Source organism: Myotis brandtii, unplaced genomic scaffold (genome assembly GCF_000412655.1).
Source record: "Myotis brandtii unplaced genomic scaffold, ASM41265v1 scaffold48, whole genome shotgun sequence".
NCBI classification, from domain to species: domain Eukaryota; kingdom Metazoa; phylum Chordata; class Mammalia; order Chiroptera; family Vespertilionidae; genus Myotis; species Myotis brandtii.
Genome location: NW_005368341.1, coordinates 3,550,851 through 3,556,454, shown reverse-complemented (window position 1 = coordinate 3,556,454; position 5,604 = coordinate 3,550,851). Strand labels below are relative to the sequence as shown.

Sequence of the window (5,604 nt, the reverse complement as noted above, 5' to 3'; positions counted from 1 at the left end):
CTGGAGAGAAATCTGACAGCGCGCCTGAAATATTACTCTTCATTTTTGGAAGACTCTCGGGAAGAAAAGGGGCGGTGGGGTAGGGGCAGAGGGGACCACCGCCTTCTCCCATCTGACACTTGAGCGTCCAGACAGGGCTCCAAACTCCGCCACACCCGGGAACACACAGTGGGAAATTGCTTCAAGACACAGCAGGGCTGTCTTCTCTCCCAAACCCGACCTGAGCCATGAACTTCTCAAAGGGGTGAGAAGGGGGCGGGGGTTCTGAAGGGTAACCCCAGGCCCTGTGCCTCGCCTGGGCCTGGCCAGGCCGTTCAGCGTCCAGCCCAAACTAGCACACCCTGGGGACCAGCCCCCCATCCCCCATCTCTCTCCCCCCACCCCCACCCCCGGTCTGGGGCCGGCAGGGGGAGAGGGAGACTGTGCAGCCAGTGCCAAGGTCCAGCTCCCGCTGGCTTCGATGAGAGCTGGCAAATCCGGCGAGTCTCGCAGAAATTTTCTTCGACCCTAATTCAATTTTAAAAGCGGATTTTTACTATTAAAAACGCTGCTGAGCAACACATTGAATTAATCTGACTGTACGGTTTTAATTACAGTGAGGGTTTCGCTACAAATCTGTACAAGACAGTGGCTGGCTCTTGGAGGATCTCTGCCTCCTGAATTCCATTACGCGGCCCCAAGTTCCCTGCAGACAGCGGCGCGTGGGAGCCAGCTGCGGGCGCGGGGCTCCTGTCGCCCTCTGCTCCTGCCTGCCCTCCCGGCTCCTGTCTTCCCTCTTCCCTTCTCTCCCTCCAGCCCCCAGGAACGCCCTGGACAGCCGCCTGTCTGTTTGGGGCTGCTGCACTAAGAGCCCACAACGCTGAACTTGACTTTTAACTCTTGGGCGCAGGACCTTTGAGCCTGAGCCTTGTTCTTAAAATCACTCCTTTGTCCAGGGAGGGGGGATCTCTTTTGTAATTTTTTAAGGGTCCTCCTGCTTTGACTTCGCAGCTGTTAGATGAGCACTGTGATGCCCTAGGCCTAGGGGAAAGGAGGTGAAGGGATGGGGAGGAGAGAGGGAGAAAGGGTAGAGAACACTAGTGGGTGGGCTGCCAGGTATGGAGATCTAGCCATCACCCCAAACCTGGGAGTAAATACGGGTGAAGCAGACCGGCTGGCCAACAGGGCTCCTTTCATCAGCCTCACTGTGGTTTCTGTGCTGTGCAACTAACATTGTGGGGCAGTAGTCCCTAGCAAACAGGATAGAGAAGAAAACTTGAACCCAGGATCTTTCCAAATGAAGCAGATTCCCACTATTCTCTCTCGTTCACTCTATTTGTTCTTTAACTCCTTTCTATGACCCCTGCTTTTTCACTCTGCTCCCTTTCCATAAAGCATATAGGAAGAAAGACCAGGAACCTAATTATGAACCCAAATATGTGTCCAAGTAGACACAACCCTCAGTGTGTGTTTAAAGAAGCAAAGGCTTTGAGCTTTGTAGGGAAAGGATCCTCACTCGATTGAGGGGGAGCATTTGTGCTCTGCACAAAATTAGTGAAACCTACAGAAAAACACTATTTCCTTCCCCTGGGTAGGATGGGGGGGTGGGGTTTTCTTTCTCTTAGATTTGTGCAAAAGGGATTCTGTTCTGAACAAAAGAAAAGAGAAGGGGCACCATTGGGAGAATGTTGAGCTTTGTAGGGAAAGGATCCTCACTCGATTGAGGGGGAGCATTTGTGCTCTGCACAAAATTAGTGAAACCTACAGAAAAACACTATTTCCTTCCCCTGGGTAGGATGGGGGGGTGGGGTTTTCTTTCTCTTAGATTTGTGCAAAAGGGATTCTGTTCTGAACAAAAGAAAAGAGAAAGGGCACCATTGGGAGAATGTGTGGTTGCTTGTGTGTGTGTGTGTGTGTGTGTTTTTTAACCCTCACTTTTTTCCTAAGGGCTCTCAAATTGGTTGCCCACTAAGGAAAGTTTTGCTAAAAGTCTAATAAATTACCTTATCATGTACATTGCGATGTTACAAAATAAAGGAGAGAAAAAGTGCAGGTGAACAGGTATGAATATGAATATCACCAGAACATTTACATCACAAGGGTAGTCAGGTACAGAACGAGTCTCTCGCTAATGAAAAACGGTTTTCATTTCTTTTTCTGTTGTAACAAGAGAACCCCCTAAGAGCTCACATGATAACAAGAAGATGTTTTCCATCCCAGGTTTTTCTGAGGAGCTGTCCCAAACCTGGCTCTCCTTAACATTGAGACGTGTGCTGTGACTCTATTATTGTTTCTGCTGATGAAGGGATGGAGGAATTAAAGGAGAGAGTGCTCGGAGGCATATAGGAAGAGGCTTGGCCAGCTATGTTAGCTCCTTATTATGCCTAAAAATAGTCTGCTGTTTCCTGTTGATGCTTGTTCCCTGCCACTCTAGGGCTGCGTTTATCCTGCAATGGTCAGGGGTCCCGGTTCCCAAAGACTGGCTTGATTAAAGCTGACTTCTAACACCCTTCCCTTCCCTTCCCCCTTTATCCTGCTACAGTTCCCAGCAGGGCAAATATGGGGGGGGGGGGCTCAGCCTTGGTTTACCCAACAGATTAAACACACAAACATCACAATTTATCTTGTTTTAATCTAACTGTTTAAATATTGTTGAGTTTTCCCACCTGAACTGGGAGAGAGAAGATATTTGTGTATTAGGGAGAGGGGCCTATGCTTGATAAAAGAAAGAGAAATTAAAAAACACTTCTGTATATAATCCCCAAACTGGGGGAGGCAGAAATGTATTATCCACCCCCCCCCCATCCCCAATCCATTCTAGGCCCAGCATATTGGTTTCCTCCATTAAGAAAGCTCTGGGTCTTCACACAGCCTGGGAATGAGGTCAAATGGTGTTGGATTTGAGGATCTGGTTGGCTTCTTTTTTTTAATAACTTCTCTGGACTCCTGGGCTCCAGGTTTGAAAAGACCCAGACAGGAGCCTCTAGGTTGGACGGTGCTTAGTTAATATTCTCCAAATTGGAGAGTCTAGAAAAAGTCTGCGAAACCCACGGTGGCTGTCATTGGTCCTGTGGGCCAGGCCATACATGTTGGGGTTTCCTGTTCTGGGACACGGGACTGGAGAGAGGAGGGAGATATTGTCCCCACACCTCAGTGAGCCTCTATCTGAGTCCACTTTTTAGCTGGATTTCGAGGGCCTGGGAGGGGAGTGTCTTAACACTGGCATTATAGTTTTGTCACTAGAGGAAATAATGCTCTAATCTCGGTGCTTTCTTGCATAGATACTTTTGGCTACTCCAGTGATACCCTTACTAGCCTGAGCTAAGAAAGGCGAAGAAGCAGCTCATGCCAGCCGCCCACCCCCCCCTCAAGCTTTCCCAGGTGTATGTGTTGAGGGAGGGAAAAAGGGAGTGTAGGTTTCCCAGATATCAAGCACCTTTTCCCTACACATGTACATAAACAGAATTTTACACTGAATGGAGAAAATACTAGCAAGATTTTTTTTCCACCAATGTCTCCTGTTGAGAAGGGTTTCTTTTCTCTTCTTTTCTTTTAAGCATGGCTATGTAAATCAATACCGAGTTATTTCTTTGAATTCAAAGGCTATTTATCCAGGTCTAATTTCTTTAGAATTAACGTGATAATTGAGCCCAACTTAGCAACCAAACCCAGCCAGGCCCTGCCCGGCTTGAACGTGCTTCTACAGCCCAGGGAGGCTGCAAACCCTCACCCAGCACCCAACCGATTCCTTGACCCACATGTGTGCTGCAGACACCCAGCCAGAGCTAGAACAGCAGGGGCTTTTCCCACCCAGAGAACCCATTGCTCCACAGGGCGCACTGACAGGAAGTCTAGTGGTGGCAATCCGTGAGGATTTCTCTCTAAATAACATTGACAGCCGGAATACAAGACTCAACACCTTAAAAAGCAAAAAGCACTTTGGGCTTCAAATCCTGCTTCTTAAAACTTCCTCCTGAATATGACTCTCACCTATTGTAAGCCCTAACAGAGCCTTAGACCTCTGAGTCCTCCCAATAGCTTCTATTTTGAATAATAAAGACTTAGACGCCTCGCCTGCCCTTTTCCTCCCAGCCCGCAGGGTTGGCCGGGGGTTCCCCAGCCGGCAAGACCAAGCGGTAGGAGCCGCCAGGTAGCGGCCAGACCTGCAGGGGCTAGGAGCCCCGGAGTGTGGCTTTCGCCCCGAGGCCCTGAAGAATCCCAGAGTTCCTGCCTCTCGCAGAAAGGGCTGGAGCTGCGGGCTGGACTAGACCGAACCAGGGTGATTCCAACCGCTTTGCCCGGGCTCATCACCGCCCCATGACACTGGGCGAAGGACTGCGAAGCTGAGATGCCGGGATCCATTGGAGAGAAATGACCGTGGGGAGAGGCCCCTGCCGCAGCCAGCCACTGCCGGCAGAACCCCTTCCCCCAAGCTGATGGCAGAGGCCACACGTGGCAGACACAGCCACCACCCTGGCACACTGTGTGGGGCCAGACTTGCTCTCCGGCTGGCTGTTCGCGGGACTCACCGGGAAAGTGGGATGAGCGAGCCTGCGATTTGGATTCTATCCAGCAAGCACACAGAGACCTCTATCAAGCTGCGAGGGACCCCTCGCTCCCCCACTCCCAGTCCCTGACTGACTGGGTCGCTCAGCAGGTCTCAGCAGGACCTTTACCGTAGGCTACACACAACTGCTACCGACATAATACTGGCATTTTATTCTCCATCTAAGGGGGGCGGGATGGCTGTCCTGCAGCTACAGCCTGGTCAGTTCCAGTCCTCAGGGCTTCCTCGGGCATGACGCAAACTGGGGGAGCAGGGGGAATAGATTGCTGCTCTGGATCTGGTACTGGGTGCGGGAACCTTCCCGGCTGGCCGGTGAGGACCAGCCCTGCTGGTGGCACGGCCAGAGTCGGGGAAGCCGGCGAGGAAAGAGCAGTGCACCTGCAAAAATGAAGACAGAAACATAGACGTGCACGGGGGGGGAACCGCCTTCACCGTGTTAACAGCAAGCTGCAGGGGATAAAGCAATAAAACTGCCACTTCTACCTGCTGGCTTTGAGGACTTTACAAACAAGCTCGGCGTGCAGCCCGGTGCGCGGAGAGCGCTCCAGGGGAGGGGAGACCTTCTCTTTCTCTGACCTCCCATTCTGTCCCCCCCCCGCCCCCCACACACACACACACACACACACACGCACCCTGCACACATCCCCCCCTTCCCCAGCCCACCTTTCCTTTTCCTTGAAGCTTTTTGTTGTTGTTGTTGTTTTAATTCACTGCCGATTTGTAAACGCGTGGATCGGGTTACTGGTTCGCGTGTTAAAGTGTACCTCTTGTTAAAAGGGGGGGGGGGGGACAAGGCATGCTACTTAAAAATGAATTCAGAGTTACTGAACCGGCTCCCAGGGCTCAAGAAGTTAAGCACGACGTGCTGGGAAGGGTAGGGGGGGAGGGTGGATGGAGAGGAGAACCCTGGAGAAACCTAGGGGCGGCAAGCCTCAAGGCATCTGGAAGGAAGGAAGGAAGGAAGGAAGGAAGGAAGGAAGGAAGGAGAGAAAGGAAGGAAGGAGAGAAAGGAAGGAGGGAAGGAAAGGAAAGGAAAGGAAAGGAAAGGAAAGGAAAGG

At 51.3% G+C, this 5,604-nt stretch overlaps 1 long non-coding RNA gene across 1 annotated transcript in view; it reads right to left on the bottom strand.

Moving 5' to 3' along the window:
• Positions 1–5,604, bottom strand: part of LOC106727788 — a 39,910-nt gene that overhangs the window by 33,217 nt on the left and 1,089 nt on the right. The gene's annotated exons all lie outside the window — the stretch shown is intronic.